This window comes from Callorhinus ursinus, unplaced genomic scaffold (assembly GCF_003265705.2).
Source record: "Callorhinus ursinus isolate GAN/ISIS: 27379988/994484 unplaced genomic scaffold, GSC_fseal_2.0 scaffold6, whole genome shotgun sequence".
Classification (NCBI taxonomy): domain Eukaryota; kingdom Metazoa; phylum Chordata; class Mammalia; order Carnivora; family Otariidae; genus Callorhinus; species Callorhinus ursinus.
This window is the reverse complement of record NW_027397068.1, coordinates 68,458,410-68,479,614: the sequence shown is the minus strand read 5'-3', so window position 1 is coordinate 68,479,614 and position 21,205 is coordinate 68,458,410. Positions and strand designations below refer to the sequence as shown.

The following is a 21,205-nucleotide window of genomic DNA, read 5'->3' as shown; positions in this document are numbered from 1 at the left end:
TTAAAAGAAGGTTCTTCCTGCATAGAAGCTATCTCAAAAAGCCAAAACACACATTCAGAAAAACTGAGCCTCTTAACATTTCTCAAGCAGACAGTAGCTATGCACCATTTGGTACCCACCAGAATCCCTCCAAAAGTATCAAAAGGCTGCCAACTTCTCTACGCATTTGTACGAATAATCCTGAAGAAGTGTGTGTTTGCAGAAGAATTCCATTTTGACTGGTATGCCCATCAAAAGTTCACTGTCTCCCCATGGAGAGTTCACTGGTTTTAGTGACCTGGACAAATATTAAAATAGCTGTAATTAAATGGATTTCTGAGAGCCAGATAAGGTATAAAAACTGAAGACAATCCCAGAGGAACTAAAATTATGCTTAGTGCATGTTTATATACTAGTCACAAGGACACTGTCAGACACACCTCTGAGGAGAAAAACAGGTCAATATGACTGAAGGAAGTATGCCCTGGGACAAGCCATTTCACGGTTCAGTACTACGAGTGGCTCAAGTAACTCTGCTGTTCAAAAATCAATATTTCATACCCATTTATCTTAATATGATAAGAAAAATCTGAGAAGCCACACAATCTCAATTCAGTTCATTTGAATGAACGGAGAGACTCAGGAAGACAGCAGCATGAGGTCAAGTCCAAGGGAGAGAGCTTCTAATTCAAAACATCAAGCACAGACTAAACAGTTACCGGTCCCGAAGTTTCATAACTAACATCGATCGATTCCAGGACAGTGTCCCCGCCCCTTAAAATGCCAATTATGTTTTACAAATTGAGTGGCTACCTAACATATTTAAGGAGTCATTTTTTAACATCACTGTGTCACAGAGTGCTCACCCAACGTTAATAAGGCCTGAAGAGAACTGCTCTTTCATTTTTTTTTTTTAAATCTACTTCCCAGGCTTAAGAAGAGGAGCAGCCTATTAATTTATGTGTATACATAGCAACAGCTCCCAGGTCTCCCCAAGGCCCTCACCTCCAAGGAAACCAACCAGAATAAAACTGGTAACCTGTGATTCAAAGGGTAGGTCTGTAATGTTTTAAAAGACCTGCTGTAGGGACGCCTGGGTGGCTCAGTAGTTAAGTGTCTGCCTTCAGCTCTGTTCATGATCTCAGGGTCCTGGGATCGAGCCCCGCATCAGGCTCCCTGCTCAGCGGGGAGCCTGCTTCTCCCTCTCCCTCTGCAGCTCCCCCTGCTTGTGCACATTTTCTCTCTGTGTCAATAAAATCTTTAAAAAAATAAAGGCAAGCATCCTACGACATCTATCTTCCTCAACAACCCACTTAAAAAATAAATAAAAATAAAAGACCTGTTGTAGTAACACAACTACAAAACTTTAAAGATGGTGCATGCCACGAGTATATGGCACCAGCTGATCCAAACTATAGGCATTACCACCACATATATTCTCAGTCACTTAGCACAAACATTAGTGCCTGGATAAAGCGCAGAGCACAGGCAGGACACCAGGGTTTCCACATAGTTAAGGACAAGCAAACATCAGTAAGTGAGTGTTAGCTTCCAGGAGCCTCAGGTACTGCACTCACTATAGGAGCAAGGGGGAACTCCTAGGGACCTCAGCAAGGCCCACTGCCCCCAAGGACCCATCACCACCCATCTGCTGGCTGATGCCTAAAACCCACCCTCAGGGGCGCCTGGGTGGCTCAGTCGTTAGGCGTCTGCCTTTGGCTCAGGTCGTGATCCCAGGGTCCTGGGATCGAGTCCTGCGTCGGGCTCCCTGCTCGGCGGGAAGCCTGCTTCTCCCTCTCCCACTCCCCCTGCTTGTGTTCCTGTTCTGTCTCTGTCAAATAAATAAATAAAATCTTTAAAAAAAAAAAAAAAAAGAACTTCCAGAATCTTAAAAAAAAAAAAACCCACCCTCAGAGCTGCAGTCTTCTCTTCAGTCCTGCCAACCTTTTCCAGAAAATATTTTGCTACTTTCTACCCATGCCCACCCCCCCTCACCATTTTAAAAGTCATTCTTGAAGAAAAGGCACAAAAGTGTAAGGAAGGCCTGACACAGACATACATATTTCAGAAAAGCTCCCAAGGTGATTAAGAACCCGTTCCCCAGATTGAGAACTTCTGCTCTAGCTAAGGCTCTTACGTGTTTTGTGAATCCTTCAGAGATATTTCATGGCATCTACCTATCTATAGCATTCATTAATATGTATACACACACAGATACACACACATAGCTCTATGTACATATATATCCATATATAACCCTATATATAAATATATCCATATATATATATGTATACATTTAAGACATATTTTGCCTTAAAACTTAATATACCTATATGGGATGATTATTTTGTCAACTTAAAGGATGTTTTGGGGATGAGATTAGCATTTCAATCCATGAACTTGGAATAAAACAGGCTGCCCTTCATGTGAGTAGGCCTCATCCAATCAGTGGAAGTCCTGAATAGAAAAGACCTGCCTGAAAAATAGAAGAGAAAGGAAAACTTCCAAAATCACTCCATGAGGCCAGAATTACCCTTATACCAAAACCAGATAAAGGCACCACAAAAAAAAAGAACTACAAGCCAGTATCTCTAATGAACAGAGACACAAAAATACTCAAAAAATACTAGCAAAACAAATCCAACAATACATTTAAAAAAAAAAAATCATTCACCACAATCAAAAGGGATTTGTTTCTGGGTTGCAAGGGTGGTTCAATATTGGCAAATCAATGTCGTACATCACATCAATAAGAGAAAGGATAAGAACCATATGATCACCTCAACAGATGCAGAAAAAGCATTTGACAAATACAACATCCATTCATGATAAAAACCCTCAACAAAGTAGGTTTAGAGGGAACATACCTCGATATAATAAAGGCCATACATGAAAAACCCACAGCAAACATCATCCTCAATGGAGAAGAACTGAGAGCTTTTCCCTAAGTTCAGGAACAAGACAAGGATGTCCACTCTCACCATTTTTATTCAACATAGTACTGAAAATCTTTGCCACAGCAATCAGACAAGAAAAAGAAATGAAAGGCATCCAGATTGGCAAGGAAGAAGTAAAACTTTCACTACTTGCAGATGGCATGATACTATATATAGAAAACCTGAAAGACTCCACCAAAAAACTGCTGAAACTGATAAATGAATTCAGTAAAGTTGCAGGATACAAAATCAATGTACAGAAATCTGTTGCATTTCTATACATTAATAATGAAGCAGCAGAAAGAGAAATTAAGAAAACAATCCCCCTTACAGTTGCACCAAAAACAGTAAGACACCTAGGAATCAACCTAACTAAAGAGGTGAAAGACCTGTACGCTGACAACTATAAAACACTGATGAAAGTGTAGATGACACAAATGGAAAGATATTCCATGCTCATGGAGTAGAAGGTCAGATATTGTTAAAATGTCCATACTACCCATAGCAAGTAGCAATCCCCATCAAAATACCAACAGTATTTTTCACCAAGCTAGAACAATTCTAAAACAAGTATAGATCCACAAAAGACCCCAGATATCCAAAGTAATCTTGAAAAAGAAAAAGCTGGAGACATCACAATTCCAGACTTCAAGTTGTATTACAAAGCTGTACTCATCTGGGGCACCTGGTGGCTCAGTCTGTTAAGTGTCTGCCTTCGGCTCAGGTCATGATCTCAGGGTCTTGGGATTGAGCCCCACATCAGGCTCTCTGCTCAGCGGGCAGTCTACTTCTCCCTCTCCCTCTGCCACTCCCTACCCGGCCCCCCTTGGTCCATCTCTCTCTCTCAAGAAATAAAATCTTAAAAAAAAAACAAAAAACCAGCTGTACTGCTCAAAACAGTATGGTACCGGCACAAAAACAGACACAGATCAATGGAACAGAATAGAAAACCCAGAAATAAACGCACAATTATATGGTCAATTAATCTTTGACAAAGCAGGAAAGAATATCCAGTGGGAAAAAGAATGTCTCTTCAAGAAATGGTACTGGGAAAACTGGACAGCAAATGAGAAGAATGAAACTGGACCACTTTCTTACACCACACACAAAAAATAAATTCAAAATGGATTAAAGACCTAAATGTGAGACCTGAAACCATAAAAATCCTAAAAAATTTAGCTGACGTCAGCCATAGCAACTTTTTTCTAGACAGGTCCCCTGAGGCAAGGGAAACAAAATCAAAAATAAACTGTTGGGACCACGTCAAGATAAAAAGCTTCTGCATAGCGAAGGAAACAATCAACAAAACTAAAAGGCAACTTATGGAATGGGAGAAGGTATTTGCAAATGATGTATTCTATAAAGGGTTAGTAACAAAAATATATAAAGAACTTATAAAACTCAACACCCGAAAAATAATTCAATTTAAAAATGGGCAGAAGACACAGTCTTTCCTCTAGAGACATACAGACATGTGAAAAGATGCTCATCATCACTTATCAAGGAAATGCAAATTAAAACCATAATGAGAGATCACCTCATAACTTTCAGTGGCTAAAATCAACACAAGAAACAACAGTTATTGTTGAGGATGTGGAGAAAAAGGAACCCTCTTGCAAACTGGTGCAGCTACTCTGGAAAACAGTGTGGAGGTTCCCCAAAAAGTGAAAAACAGAACTACCCTACAATCCAACAATTGCACTACTGGGTATTTACCCAAAGAATACAAAAACGCTAATTCAAAGGGATACATGCACCCCTATGTTTACAGCAGCATTATCTACAATTAGCCAAGCTATGGAAGCAACCCAAGTGTCCATCGACTGATGATGAATGGATCAAGAAGATGTGGTAGATACACAATGGGATAGTATTCAGCCATAGGAAAAAAAAAAGAATGAAATCTTGCCATTTAGCACAACATGGATGGAGTTAGAAAGTATCATGCTAAGCGAAATAAGTCAGAGAAAGACAAATACCATATGATTTCACTCATTCGTAGAATTTAAGAAACAAATAACCAAAACGGAAAAAAAACAGAGAGAGAGAGAGACAAACATAGACTCCTAACTACAGAGATCAAACTGATGGTTACAAGGGGAAGTGGGTGGGGGAGGTGGGGGAAATAGGAGATGGGGATTAAGGAGTGCACTTGGGAGGAGCACCCGGTGATTAAAATAAAAACTTCAAAAAAAATTTTTTTTAAAAAGACCTGCCTGAACAAGACGACTTTATCAGACTTTATCTGCACCATCGGCTCTCCTGGGTCTCCGGGCTGTCTGCCCACACTGCAGGTTTTGGATTTACCAGCCTCCAGGATCACGTGAGTCACTTCCTTATAATAAAACTCTTTTGATATAGCAGCATTATCAACAATAGCCAAATCATGGAAAGAGCCCAAATGTCCATCAACTGATGAATGGATAAAGAAGATGTGGTACATGGGGCGCCTGGGTGGCTCAGGCGGTTAAGCATCTGCCTTTGGCTCAGGTCATAATCCCAGGGTCCTGGGATCGAGCCCCGTGTCGGGCTCCCTGCTCAGCGCGGAACCTGCTTCTCCCTCTCCCTTGGCCTGTCGCTCCACCTACTTGTGCTCTCTCTCTGTCAAATAAATGAAATCTAATGTGGTACACATATACAATGTAGTATCACTCAGCCATCAAAAAGAATGAAATCTTGCCATTTGCTACGACCTGGATGGAACTAGAGGGTATTATGCTGAGCGAAATAAGTCAATCAGAGAAAGACAAATACCATATTTCACTAATATTTGGAATTTAAGAAACCAAACAGATGCATATAGAGGAAAGGAAGGAAAAAAAGGAGAGGGAAGCAAACCATGAGAGACCCTTAACCCCAGAGAACCAAGGGTTGACAGAGGGAGGTGGGCCAGGGATGGGCTAGAGGCGTGATGAGGATTAAGGAGGGCACTTACTGTGATGGGCACTGGGTGTTATATGGAAGTGATGAATCACTGAACTCCACTCCTGAAACCAGTATTGTACTGAATATTAACTAAGATTTAAATAAAAATTTGAAAATCATAAAATTGTAAAAATCCACAAAAAATAAAACTCTTCTTGGATACTTAGGATACATATAGCATCCTAATACACTCTATAGAACCCTAATATACCATATACAATACACACACGCACACACATTGTATATATTTATATTAAACTAAAAAGTTTCAAGTAATAGTTATCCTTATTACATGCAATATACTTAGATACTTTCTATTCCATATTATGCTTTGTTATTCTACCTCATGTGTCTTAATATGGGTAATGGTCAAAAAAGAAAAGTCAGAAAGCCCCTGGAATTGAAAAAAAAAAAAAAAAAGTCTATCCCTAGAATTAAAAAAAAACTTTAAAGAAAACCATCTGACCAACTAAACTGATGTCATTGCCTGTGACAGTTTGAAAAACACTGTTTTGTTCAAAAGTCTACATACTGTATAGTGTTCTGCCCCTTGAAGGTCTTCATGTAACAGACCACAGAAATTATTCCATATTTATGGATACTTATGTTGTAGATCTTTTCCGATAATGACAGTGAGATAAGGAAAAAGAGTGAAAATAAGGGTTCCCAATCTTTGAGTACAAAATCAAGTTTAAACTAAGTCACAATTTACCTTAAGGCTGATTTTAGGGTTTCCATAAAGTGAACGACAAAAGGAACCAAGAGCAGTAGGCAGACATCCTCTTTGGACTCTTGGGACCTATGAGATCTTTCATTTCTTTTATTGAAACATTAGTACTACTGTTCTCCCTCTCACGTATTTTCCAGCAAAGATTCCAGTCAAGAGTAGGAAATGCAATTTCAGGCTTGACCGTCAGATTTACAAGAACAGGTCAAATTATATGAATTCAATTACACATACTGGCTAAATACAAGGCAGGAAGGCACATCCCTGTTACCCAAATCATCCCCTCCCCCTTCCCATTTCCTTTCTACTCATTTCCGCATTTCTACCTGAAATAAGCTGGAAATCTTCTGTTACCATGAAAGTCTCAAACTCATTTACTCCCTACCTATTTACGTATCCCAAACACAGATTCTTATATTAAAAAGCACAGATCAGATTCTTCCAACTTTTTTTTTTTTTTTAAGATTTTATTTACTTATTTATTTGACAGAGAGAAAGACAGCAAGAGAGGGAACACAGGCAGGGGGAGCGGGAGAGGGAGAAGCAGGCTTCCCGCAGAGCAGGGAGCCCGATGCAGGGCTCGATCCCAGGATTCTGGGATCATGATCCAAGCTGAAGGCAAATGCTTATAGACTGAGCCACCCAGGCGCCCCAGATTCTTCCAACTTTTTAAGTAGCCCTCTATAGCGTCAAGAGCATACAGAATCAAAGCGAAAGGTACCAATGCTTGGGGCCTTAAAATTTCTCTTCCAGGGGCGCCTGGGTGGCTCAGCTGGTTGGGCGACTGCCTTCGGCTCAGGTCATGATCCTGGAGTCCCGGGATCGAGTCCCGCGTCGGGCTCCCTGCTCGGCGGGGAGTCTGCTTCTCCCTCTGACCCTCTTCCCTCTCCTGCTGTCTCTCATTCTCTCTCTCTCAAATAAATGAATAGAATCTTAAAAAAAAAAAATAAGTAGCACATGTGAGTGAAAAAAATAATCTTAAAAAAAAAAATTCTCTTCCACGGATTCATGACTACGGTCAGTTCTGTGGAAGGGCCCCAGGGATTTCCCATCCCCATCTCAGGGGAGTAAGAAAGCCCAAGAACACATGAATCCTTTTGTCCTCTGCCCTGCTGTAACTCACATAATTCCACTTTATCTCTTTTGTATTTTGGAGAGTCACAAAAGATGGAGTTTGGAACAAAAGAGTCCCCTGATTTCAAAGGTGTGAAAAACCAGTAATATTGTACATTTCACAAATAGGAAAACAGAAACCCAGAGAAGCTGAATGCTGCTGTCTCTGGATCTACAACCCCATTCAGTGCAGACCGGCACTGGACCTCCACAGCAGCAGGCCTCCAAATGTGGTCAGGACCGACAGAAGCAACATCTCCCGAAAACTTTTTAGAGATGAAAATTCTCAGGCCAATCCCAGATCGTAATCAGAAGGGGGAGGGTGGGAGGGTGGGTTCCAGCCATCTGTGTTTTAACAGACGCTCCAAGTGATTCGGATGCCCTGAAGTTTGAGAGCCTCTGTTCTGGAGCAAATCCCATTCTTTCCATTATTCTCTTCCTCTTCCTATTCTGATCCCACATCTCCACTAGAAGCACACATGAAGCAACTGCCCCCAAAATACTGAACCAACTGCAGATTCACCCACTGAAAAAGTAAAGACATCACGAGGAGGTATTCAAACACAAGTATCACGCAGTCCATGATTTTTTTTCTTTTCTCACAACAGGAACATCCACATCCCAAAGGGTCAAATAAAAGTATCAGTTTTCAAAGAATAATTCAAGAGGGCAGGATTCACTAATATTTCAGAAATTAAAGCTCGATGGGGCACCTGGGTGGTTCAGCTGGTCAAGCGTCTGACTCGGTTTCGGCTCAGGTCATGATCTTGGGGTTGTGGGACTGAGTCCCATGTCAGGCTCCATGCTCAGCAGGGAATCTGCTTGAGATTCTCTCCCTCTCCCCCGCACCCCACCTGCGCTCACTCTCTCTTGCTCTCTCAAATAAATATTTAAAAAAGAAAGAAATTAAACTTCGAAAGTGCTCTAAGAAACTTATTTTCAGAAAAACAGAATCATGGTACCCTAGACTGTCAATGACCAATAATATCTAAGAATAGCACCAAAAAGACAACTAAAAGATTATTAAACTATGAGACAGCTCCTTCTAGAAAAACCTAGTTCAGGTACCTGAAAATAAGTAGAAACACAACTATTTCTCATCCCCAGCCCGAGGTGATTAATTCCACCAGGCCTCACAGTTTGTAAGGTTTGAGGTAGAAATCCGTCATCTACACAGGTGAATTTGCTGACCTCCTGCAAAATAAACATACAAGAGGCACTAGGCAGAGTAGCTGTTGTGAGCTACATTTCAATTTCATGCTATTTTAACAACTTTCAAGAGTGCCAAATGAGAAATTACAACATAAAGCTTGAACATCTGAAGTTAGGAAAGACCATGAGAATCCTACTATTCAAACCCTTGGAAATTTTTTTCTTTATGAAATAAAATCTTTCAAACTAGTTCCTATTAAGGATTCGGTTGGTGAACTTTCATCTTGAAAAGTAAATACAGTATATACCAAAGTGGAGAGGCTTGGGGGAGGAGTGACAAGAGGGAGAAGTTTTAGCTAATTTCCTGAATTGACTAATGTGAATAGTATAATTCGCTCACAAAGAACATTAATATTGCCATAGCCTCTGCTCATTTATTCACTTCAGATTAATTAGTATAAAGGGATGCATTGCAATAATGAAGATTTGATAGGCAAAGCCCTCATCTCTTAGCAACGTTCCCCTACCCCCTTCCCACACAAACTCCAACTATTTGCTTATCTGCAAAAACCTACAAAATACTTCAATAGCAAAGACACAAAATGTGAAAACCGTACTTCAGACCACAATGATTAGTACAGGTTGATAGAATTTAAAGTATCAGTTGTTGCTTCTTAAAACAATTAACAAAAACATCACAGCTATTTATCAACATAAAGGCAAGACAAAGCCATGTATCTTCTTATATAAAATAAAGGGGTGTATTAGAAGTGCCCAGCTGGCTAAGTCGGGGAAGCATGCAACTTTTGATCTCAGGGTTGTGAGTTCAAACCCCATTTTGGGTGTAGAGATTACTTAAAAAAGAAAAAAATCTTTTAAAAGGGGGGGTGGAAATGAATACATTGCTTCCAAAATTCTTTTCAGCTCAAATAATGTATATAGTATCCTCAAAATCCCCTACTCACAAATTATCAGGAAAAAGTCTATCTTTGTGCAGATGACACAATCTGCTTTAAACAACATAATAAGCTCCAGTTGTGGGCCATCCTATGTAAAGGTGTGCATTCCTTTGGACAACCTCTAAAGTATGCAAGCTAAGAAGCTGTTATTGCCTTTGCCGATTCCAAAAACTTGGAGGTTTCATTTCCATTCCCATAGAAAATCTAAAACATTTCCTGGTTCTTTGATGCAGTCCTCGTAACAGGTCCTCCTAATTGTTAAGCACAGAAAAAAGGAAAGTCTCGAATAGACAATCCTGGGATGTAGGCCTAGCTCTGCTTGCCACTAACTTCGTATGACAGAGGATTAAAGCAGGTCATTTAACTTCCCTCAAACATCAAGCTTCTCTTCTGAGAAATGGGTTGAATTACAAGATTTCTGAAGGTTATTCTGTTCTAAAATACTTACTGAGTGGCACCTAGGTGGCTCAGTCAGTTAAGCATCCGACTCTTGATTTCAGCTCTGGTCATAATCTCAGAGTTGGGGGATCAAGTTCTGCATCCAGGCTGGGCGTTGGAGCCTGCTTAAGATTCTCTCTCTACCCCCCTCTGCCCCTCCCCCACCTCTCTCTTCCCCTCTCTATAAATAAATAAAATGCTGACACATGACAACTCTTATTAAAGTAATACCACACGGTCTGTGATTTGAGACATTTTTAATGCGCATGTGAATATAAATCCTGTTTGTATCATTTTTAAAAGTCTGTCATATCTTCTGCACGAATATAAATGTACTAAAATTATTCAAGAATTCCTAATGCATTCTATAAATCTTTAAAGATTTTCCTTTAGACAACACAAAAATTCTGAGGTGTTACTTAGCGTTGACAATAAAATGGGTTATGTGCCCATCCATTTTCAGAACTATTCATGTATTCATCTGCTGAAAATTCCAAGTGTTGGCTGCCAACTGTGTATACACCATTCAAGTTTTAGTCAATTCTCTAACGAGATTTATCAAGCCATCAAAATTTAGTTTCTGTGACAGACAGCTTTTCAGAAAATGCCATACTGCAATGACATTCTCAATACACACCAAGCCTCCAGCGATGTCAACCATCCTGGACTCAATTTCCTCACACATTTAGACTAGTGGCCAAGGTGGAACTTATTACAGTCAGATTTAGTGACATCTCCCAGTTTTTACACAGGTAATTTTAAAATCCCAATTACATGGAAACCTGAAATAGAACCAAGCAAAATGCTTGGTTTTAACAGGCTAAATCCTGTTAGTGTTTCTTAGGAAATGATCTTTATTGAAGATAGAAATGCTTTTTCATTAACAGTTATTACAAAATAGCTGTTCCTAAGTACACTGACATTTTCTCTAGTTTTCATTATTAATATACTTATAATTAATATACTTAACAAATATTTTCTTTAAAGACCACATGTTTCTTTTAAGGTTTTTATTTAGAGAGAGAGCATGTGCGCACGTAAGAGGGTAGGGGAAGAGGGAAAGAGAATCCCAAGCAGACTCCCTGCTGAACACGGGCTGAAGAGGGGCTTGATCCTGGATCTCAGGACCTGGAGATCATGACCAAAGCTGAACTCAAGAGTCTTACGCTCAACCCACCTAAGCCACCCAGGCAACCCACAATGTTTCTTTTTTAAAAAATTGTGCCCATCACACTACAAATCACAGATCAATCAGAAAATAAGGAAAACTACTGCATTTGTAGGTGGATCACCTCCAAGTCTCTTGCCCCCTCTGGCAAATTAACTAACACAGTTAGCCCTCCCAATACTAGACAAGCCCCTTCAGACAGGCACCATGCAGGGGGCAGACATAGGAAAGGGTGCCTGGGTTCCATGGGCACACCCCCACCTCCTCTCCAGGCTGAGTGTCCTACAGAGCAAATGTCACCCAAAGGGCAGAGTTTCTCAACTACAGCCCCCACCAACACCTGATGTGCTTGATAAAATGCATGCCAGATCTCCAGAACCATCATCTCAGGCTAAGTTCCAGGAATCTGCATTTTCATCTGCAAAGTATTGGGTGATGGGGATGAAGGAGGGCACGTGATGTGATGAGCACTGGGTGTTATACACAACTGATAAGTTATTGAACTCTATACCTGAAACTAATGATGTGCTATGTTAGCTAACTGAATTTAAATTAAAAAAATAAAGTTAATTTTAACTTCCAAACTGATAGACAAATTCAAGTTTGAGAACTGCCATCGCTGGCCTCAATTTCTCCACCTGTAAGAGAAGGTAACAAGACCTGACTGCTTCCTAAATCCTCTTCTGACTGGTCATCCTCACAATCCACCCCATTAAGGCTCAGCAATGCCATCATTTTACCACATTTTCATAGTAGCTCCACCTGGGGCCCACCGGCTACTTTGTTCTACACGTACTCCACATGGCTACTGTGTTTAAACATATTCTATACCCGCCCTGCTCTTCAGAGCGCCACCTTCACCACCGCCACCAAGGCAATGATCTTATCTCAGATTCTTCCCCACCCCTTCTTCTAGTTCAAAACGGAATTCCCCTACACCCAGTTCCAGAGGCCTTGACATTCACATTATCCACAGCCCCCAAGACCACAGATAACTACCTCCTAGCAATGTCTCATCCCTCCTTCTAGATTTACCAAGACCCAACATACTCCCAGCCCTGCCCTCCTTACTAGTATTGGGTGATGGCTACCAGTCCTCTGGTAATGTTCAAATGCCAGTGAGCATAATAGTAGAGAACAAATACGCTACTTTTAAATTCTCGTAACATTTTTTCTTCTGTTTTCTTGTATTCAATTCTGCACGGAATCATTGAGTTTTATAGCTGAAAAGTCATTTAGTCCAACGTGATTCCCTTGGCCACCAACATTGCAAATTAAGAAATGGAAATGCAGGGAGGAGGTCATGTTTTGTTCAAGATCACACACCTATTTTTGGCGAAACGACCCAAAACCCAGGCTCTTAAATCTATCCGAAACCCACAGCTCCAGTCTTCTGTCAATATGGTATGTTGTCTGGATAAATACCAAGAACAATTCAATTAAACACATACAAGTATCTTTCAAAGAGTTTATCCTTTGTTGCCCGTCAGAATGGAGAAAAATGAAGTACTGGTAAAAGTAATATGGGTCCCAAAACATCACAAATAGCAGACGATCACTTCTAAATAGTTAATAAGGAATCCAACTGAAAGGGGCAGAACTCGGACATACATACAACCTCTATGTGGGCAATACCGCCATTTAGCAGATGGACCCTAAGAGTTCAGAGGACAGAGTATGCTTTTCAAGAGAAAATAAGGGGGTAGGAAAGTATCAGGGAGAGCTTCAGGAGGACTGAGCTGAGAGGGCTGTGCACTCTCCAGATAAAACAACAAAATTCTGCGGCAGGAGAAAATGAAAAGCAAGCCGCTAGTGGGGCTGGATGGATCCAGTCAGAGTGTTTCTGATTTCGAGTCTTATGTAAAATGAAGTTATTTGCCCACATGGCATGGAGTGCCCTTCTCAACAAGAGGTTCATCAGACAGCTCTGAAGGGAGAGTTATTAGAGAGAACTATGGTTTCATAAAGTCATCACGTTTCTCCAGAGGGAAAGTTCAAAATGGAATGGTTAAATGGGAAAATATTTCAGTTTTTGATTTGGCAAACATACATCAAGGTTTCACGTCTACATACAGTAAATATTAATCCCAGACATTTCAAACGCCACCAACACAAATGATAACGTAATTCATTTTAATGTATTCCAGATGTGTTCTTCCTCAGTTTCTGTTTCTATATGCAAATGCCTTCTTTTAAGAGTACAAAAATATCCATTTTAAACCAGCTTCATGGTTATCCAGAGTGGTAAGGATAAATATGACTATTATCCTATCAACTATCACCCTAGTGTGAGGCCAGAAGAGGAAAGCGGATAAGAAGGACTTGATGTCTCAGCTACCAGAAGACATTAGGTGAACCACTCGTACACAATTTCATTTTCTTCCTGAGAAATCTAAGCCCCTCCTATGTTTAGGGGAATTGCCAAACGTATTCCAGACCAAAACCTAGATCCATTAATACCCAGTATAACAACACTGCTACCACCCCACACGTAGGAAAAGATAGAGCAACATTTTTAGCACTTTGTTATTGATAAAGTCCATTCAAAGAGTCAGCTATCTGGCAAAGGGTCACTCGACTTCATAATCATGGTATCACCTTTAAAAACCATTTCAATGACCACTTCACACACTATCAACACCAATACCATGCGGAACCTGGAAGGGGTACAGAGAGTAAGCCCAGTGCTCCCTGTGTGATGGAGAAATCCCCAACAACTAAATATCCCACGATGAATGCAACAACCAACCAATACAGACCTCATGCTAATGAAGTGCCTGGAAACACAAGAGAGGCAGACGCTCCGAAGGAAGGCAACAAGGAGTTTGCCAAACAGGGAAGAAGCATCAAAGGGAATGGCGTGCAAAGAAATGGAAAAACGAAGGAGTCGGCCTGTACTTGGCCACACCACCCCACAGCTCTGTCCTGCTGAACGTCCTGATTTTACACAATCTGAGGTAACTACATGGCACATACAAGGAGGGGGGAATGAACACTTCCAGAACTCTTTCACTGTGGCCGGCAAGGTTCTAAGCACATTATGTAAATTAATTAGTTTCTCCATTCTCAAAACAATCTTCTATGAGGAATGCACTGCTATCACCCTCCTTTTAGAGACGAAAACCCTGAGGCATAAAAACCTCTTTACTAGACAAAAACCACTGTGAAAACCGATAGTCACCAGAGGGGAGGTGGAGGGGGGGTGAGTGGGTGAAACAGATGGAGGGGCATTGAAAGTACATTCATCACGACAAGCTCTGAGTACCACACAGAACTGTCGAATCACGCCTGCTAGCAACACTGTATGTTAACCATACCAGAATTTAAAATTTTAAAAACCACTTTGAATTTTAAAATAAAATACTGCCTTAAAACCCATCAGTACACTTTAAAGGCAATGGGAATCCATACCTTTTACCAGTTTAAGGGAAGATTTGCAAGCTTATTCACTATGCCACTTCCCAAACCACTAATGACAAGAGAACCTTCAAAATTCCAGTTCTGCATCTTGCTCCCAATGCAAAGGAATCAGTAATGGGAACTCCTAAAGAACTATGTCCAAGAGACACAGTCTGAAATCTAACCATGAATTTAAAAGAAACCTTGTAACGCAACACCATGAAAACACAATGAAAGCTGCAGTCCAGATTCTGTTACTCAATCTACAAACCTCATAAATGGAAACAAAGCAGACCCACTTCCAGCTGGATGGAATGCCTGGGGAGGATCGGGCTGGATCCCAGGGTGGGCGAAATCCAAGACAGGAAACGCACTACACACCGCTGGCGGGGAACCCTGTCAGGCCACCAGCCTGTATCCACCACCCCTAGTTTGTGGGAGGGCTTCAGACTGGGAACTTCTCGTTCTTTCTTAAAATTCTGAACCCAGTCATAAAAATAAAAGCCTTCAAATTCTAGGTTGTGATTAAAATCCTTGATTCGCTTACAATTACAGACATGCCAACGGCTGACAGGATGAAAGGGGAACGTGGAAGCAGACAGAGGTGGGTCCAATCTCAGCTGTGTGACTGCATTACTAGGTGAACTTGGGTGAGGGGGACCCCACAGGTCCCCAACCTTCTTCTATGTCCCCGAGATCAGTGAACATCCGTAACCAGACACAATCCTCCCTGCCCTCCACACTCTGTCACTCACCAAGCCCATTTCACCGTCCAGTTCAGGAAACCTCCTGGCTAGTTCCCAGCCCTCTAAGCCACTGCCTTTCAGCCTCCGCCTTATTACACCTGCTCCTTCTTCCACCAGCCCTGCCTTCCTAAATCCACCGGCACCAGCCTGCGAGGGGCGTGGTCTAAAATGCAAATCGCCTCTGCCTAAAAGGTGATCCGCTAAAGTGATTTGCTCTTCAATCACAATGTCAATTGCCTTTCTTTTCTACTGGAAGTTCCCTTACTTCAAAGATTTAAGGTACTTAATACAACTTAGGGGCTCACTAAATGCCTGTTCCATGTTGAGGGGCAGTGAAGGCTTCAGTTTCTTCCTCATTCCACAAATGGAGAAACCTGGTGCTCCCTTTGGAGGCATAAACGGGACCATGCTTATTACCCAGAGCCTAGCACAGTGCCCTGTAGGCACTTCCTGCCACAGATTCTCTCCTCTTGTTACTATTAAGTGTTCCAAAGTGTGAAAAGTATTTTCACACATGTGAGCTCCTCTGACCCTTCTAATAACTCTGAGACTTATGAAGTTACATGAAGAAACTCAAGCTGGTGACGTTTAAGGCCCTGGAATCAAGGCTAGTTTTTGGCAAGATCTACTGATTCCAAATCCTGAGTTTTTCTATGATGCCTTGTCAGGAGTTCTGGCACTGTTCATAGAAAACCATTCCTACCCATCTCTGCTGAGAAGTTTATCCAACAGAAAGTGTTATTTTATTGCAATTATGGAATACAAACATAGGCCAAATGCCACTATAATGGACTCAAAGGACTATGGTTTGTGCTATATAGAATAATTCAAGTAAACTACCACTGACTCATTCGTTCATGCCTTCATTCAGCAAATTATTTATCACATGCCAATTCGATACCAGGCACTGTGTTTGGTGCTGGGAATCTTCCCTTTCCCTGAGAAATTACAATTATACTGTACAAGGTTTTCCAACGGAAGCCAACAATGGAAGGTACAGAATGCCAGTACCTCAACAGGTACCTGAATAAACGTAGCAACGAACGAAGAGCCAGAAAATCTGAGGGCTCGTCTTGGCTATGCTCCTACATAAGCTCTGCGACCTTAGACAAGTCTCTGGTCCTAGAGGTCCTTACGTATAAAATGGAAAAATTGGTCCATGTTATCTTTAAAGTTATTCTGTACTATGAATTCTAGAGATTCCAGGATTCCATACAAGCAACAAGTTCTTTGGACATTTACAAGTGTTATTTTATACCACAATTTTATAAAATTTTGTAATTTTTAGGATGACTTAAGTTCTTATATGAAATGGCACTTCGGCTCAATTTATTAATACCTGTTAATGTACAAAGAGCTCTTCATGGCCTTACTTTCAAGACTCTTGCACCCTGCTCTCAGCAAATCATGATTAGACGTGTAAACCTGAGTGCCTTAAAAGTAGCTAAGGAGGCCCATTACATGTTGGCACACATCTCTGATGCCCACCTATAAATTCATACTCCCAGACTCTTCCCTATAATCAAGTAGAAGCCATCTGTTTAAGAATCACCCTGAACAGCCAGACGTAAGATAGAGAGAACCGAAGCACATTCCTATATGCTGACTTATATGAGAAATCTTCCCCCAAACACTTGTTTCAGAATTTTCTGGAGTCCTATAGAAGTAATCCTTTCTTTACTCACTCATTCCAGGAACCTTAATTGAGCTCCTGCTCTGTCAGCCTCTGGGATGGGTGCTGAGTACAGCAGGGCAGAGAGGCTAAAGCAGGGTCATCACTAGCCCATACTGTGTTTTTGGATGAATTACAAGAGATGCCCTGTCCCAGTGGAGACGAGCGCACCAAGGGTTTAGTAAGTGGGGTGCAAACTGGATTTCTACCTCTACTTGTCCACTGGACAGGATAACCTTGTGCAGTGAACAATGTGCACAACTGCACAAGGTAGCATAGCTAGATGTGTTTTTAAAAAATCATGTTCTAGTAGGGGCACTGCCCACATTAAGAGAAGGAGCTTAAATGCCTAGGGATAATGGAAGAAAAGGCTCCTGGAGAAAGTATTTGACTGACATATGAAGGATGTGTGGGTAAGCAGCAGATGGAAATCGGAGTAAGAATAGTGTAAGCGGAATGTTCATTCATTCCAGATAGTGGTCTAGAAATGACAACTTGGAAGTAGTATGATGTGTCTGGCAGTGTGTAGTGCATGTGTGTAAGGAGACGGGGTGGGGGGGGGGATCTGTGAACTGTCCCTGGACGAGACTGAAAAGGCAGGCAGGAGCCAGATCATGAAGCACCTTATACGGCATGACATGTGAAGGTGTGGAAACCTGAGGAAACCTGATTCTGAGATCACTAGGGGCTTGTTTTGCCACTGAAAATAAACTCTTCCTCAATTATACCTTGCCGTATTTTTCTTTCTACATTTGCCAATCACAAAGATCTCTGACACCCTAAAGCAACAAGTCCTATAAGCCAAGCAGGCAAAATCCAACAGAAAACAAATTTGCTTTTAGAACTGCACCAATTTTGTTTGGTATTTCATTTTTAGAATTTAAAAACTTTGAAGAGTATCAGGAAACATCTTTAAATGTGTACATACACAAGGCCTATTGGTTATGCTCAAATTATAAGCCCAGTAACTGACACTTTTTATTCAGAGTCTAGCTCTGAAATATTTATAGCATATGGTCTGCACCTGTAAGAAACTTGTAACACCTATTTTAAAAGCTTCTAGAGACACCCCAGCTTAAACTATTGGAGAGAGCAATGGAGATAGCCAGGTGCTAACCGTTAAAATAATTATGTCAGCAGCATTTGAGAACAGGACGTAGAATGGGTGAACCACCATAAGATGAGAACCCCAAGACCTTCACCACGTAGAAATAAACGTCTTATCAGGACCCAAGGCTGCCTAGAAGATTTCGAGAGAAACCAGGCTGCCTCTTACAGAGACACGCAGAAAGCGACGCAGAAAAATCTCCCCATAAATAGAATTCTCTCCAGAGTCACGCAGCTTCTCTGCCCCCTCTCCCCAACTAAAGTTACCCCACTTTGCTATTTGAAAAATAAGGGGCAGAAGCCCATCAATATTAAGTTCCATCGTTTCGTAAAGACAAACTACCCTGTGCAATCTTACTCCATACCTTTACGGCGGCGGTCAGCAGTCAATTGTGGGAAGAAAGGACTCTTTTCTTCATTAACTGGTTTTGGTAAATATGATCCATTTGTGACACAGCGTGTCGGCTTTCCCAGAAACTTGGCACCTCGGTCCCCCTAGGAGCAGGGCCCGTCGGGGACGGTGGGCGGGGTGGGCGGGGCGGCCGCGGCGGGACTTGTCCCCACCCCCACCCCCACCCCCGCCTCGTCCTCCCCGCCGCGCCGGGGCTCCCACCGCCCGCAGCGCCCGAGGGCTTCGCGGGGGCCGCGCGCGCCTCTGAAAGTTGAGCCGCCGCCGGGCGCGATCTGCTCTCCAGGCCCCTCCCCGGGCTCCGCTCCCGGCCCCCACGACGGCTCCGCTCGGCGACACGCTGACACGCGAGGCCCAGGCCGGCCGGGGCGGGAGTGCACCCGGCGTGCTCGCGCTGCCCAAGGCACCTCGTGGAAGAGAGTTCTGGCAAGTGTTGCCGCCGCCGGGCCGGCTGCACCGGGAAAGTGGAAGCGCCCAGCGCGCTGCCGCCGTCCGCGAGGTCCGCGTCTGGATCTGCGCTCCACGACCCCCACCAGGTCCCTCCCGGGGAAGAGGGAGGCCGGCGCCGGGAAACAAAGCGGAGGGGAGGTGGGACGGCGGGCCGGGCGCCGCCAGGAGCCCCGCGCGGGGAATGGTGCCCGGGGCGCGCCCGCCACCGCCCGCTCCGCCCGCCCGCCGACCCTTACCTTAGCTCGAGCGCCCGGCCCTGCGCGCCCACCGCCCTGCCGGCCACACCGCTGTTCCCGCCGCGCCCCCAGCGCGGGGCCCAGCGGGGATGCCGACTGCGCAGGGAGCGAGAAGTTGCTGGGGTGCCTCGGTCCTCCTGGGCGGACTCGAGAACGGCCGGCCCTCGCCCTGAGCGCAGCGCCTGTGGCGGCGAGAGGGGCCGCACCTCCTCCCCGGCCGCTCGGCCCGCCTCCCTCCCCGCCCGCCGCCCAGCCCTCCACTCCGCCCCGGCCCCTCCCCAGCCGCGTTCCTCCCCTCACCCCGGCCCGCGCCGATCCCCCGCCGCCCGGCCCCGAGCGTCGCCTCCGGGCCTTCTTTGGGACGCGCCAGCTAACGAACACCCAGAGAGTTCACAAACTCCGAGTGGGCGCCTACTCGGAGCTAGGCGCTCTGCCTGCCTTCGAAGCTCGAGTAAGCTCCAGTTCCTTCCCCAGGAGAGCTGATAATGGAGATGTTTCCTCGGGGACCACCGAGAACGGTGGCAGGAGGTATCCCAAGCCTCGTTGGGCAGGCAGGAGAGAGAGATGGAGGTGACGCCCGAATGGAGACCCGAGGGTGCAGGAGAACGCGGACGTTTGAGTTGGAGAAGCTGCGGGGTTTAGGAGAGAAACCTGAGTAATCCCAAGGGCGGGGGTGATGGGGGGGCGCTCAATGAGTGAAGGCTGCGTTCCTAGGATCCCTGTCTTTGCCTTTGCAGAGTCTCTCCCCTATGGAGGACAGGGAAGGGAAGGAAGACGTAGTCCAAGTGGGGTCCTCCAAGAAGCAGGCGCCGAGACAGGAAAAGCCGTGAAAGGATTTCTTAGGAGAAATGGCTGTGGGATTAAATGGAAAAAGGAGAGAGCTTGCTTTATGCACACCAGATCCCAGTGAAGGAAAGAAGGAAGCAATCACCCTAGCCTCCCAGCCTGCAGTCTAAGGAGGATCATCGTGAGTGCTACATTCCCAATTCTCCTTGGGATCCACCTGCAGGTATCATTGTCTCCACCAGTCATTGGCTGCGAAGTGTGGCCTTGAGCACAAACCCAGAGATGAATTTCAGAATGCAAAAGCCAGGGCCTTTGGTCAATTATGCTCCAAGACAGCTGGAGGAAGATTCTCACGGCTGCCCACAATCTAGAAGACAATCAACTCTCCCACACACACCTACAAATTTTAAATGAAGCCCCAAGGGTTTGCTGGGATCAGATGGACCTTCCACTGATGCGGGCTCTGTTCACTGAACTGGTAACTAATCCCTTCCACCTACATAGGCTCTCCCTGGCCCTGTCTCCCCACCTGCACACGTGGCTCTACCTGGGAAAATGCCTCCTCCACTCACCCTTCAATACTCAGTTCAAGCATCACCTCCTCTCGGGAGCTTTTCCCACTTCGCACATGACTTATTTCTGCCAGGGACCTACCACACTGTGGTTTGGTTTTTTTGTTTTTTGGGGTTTTTTTGGTGGTTTGTTGTTTGGTTTGGTTTGGTTTGGTATATTTTCCCCCTTTCTTATATTGCGATTTTTCACATTATTTTATAAAATTTATTTTTTCCCAATTATACAAGTAATATGTTCATTGCCCAAACTTGGAAAAATATACACAACCCAAATGCCTCCAACTCCCCCTAGTCTTCTAGGGACGGCTTCCCTTGATAGCCAATTAATCAGAGTCTGATGTGTTATCAGTCTGGGTCCAGTGGGGAGAGAGAAACCACTCAGCAACTAAGCAATGAAAGTTTAATATCAAGAATCTTTAACTACAACAGGA

The 21,205-nt window shown here is 43.5% G+C and overlaps 1 protein-coding gene across 2 annotated transcripts in view; it reads right to left on the bottom strand.

Moving 5' to 3' along the window:
* TIAM2 (TIAM Rac1 associated GEF 2) overlaps nucleotides 1-19,571 on the bottom strand; it is a 224,380-nt gene extending 204,809 nt beyond the window's left edge. For both annotated transcript variants that reach the window (XM_025866368.2, XM_073894136.1), the window contains exon 1: nucleotides 19,417-19,571. The gene's annotated coding sequence lies outside the window, so the exon portion shown is untranslated. The remainder of the gene's footprint in view (nucleotides 1-19,416) is intronic.
* Nucleotides 19,572-21,205: the final 1,634 nt, after the last annotated feature.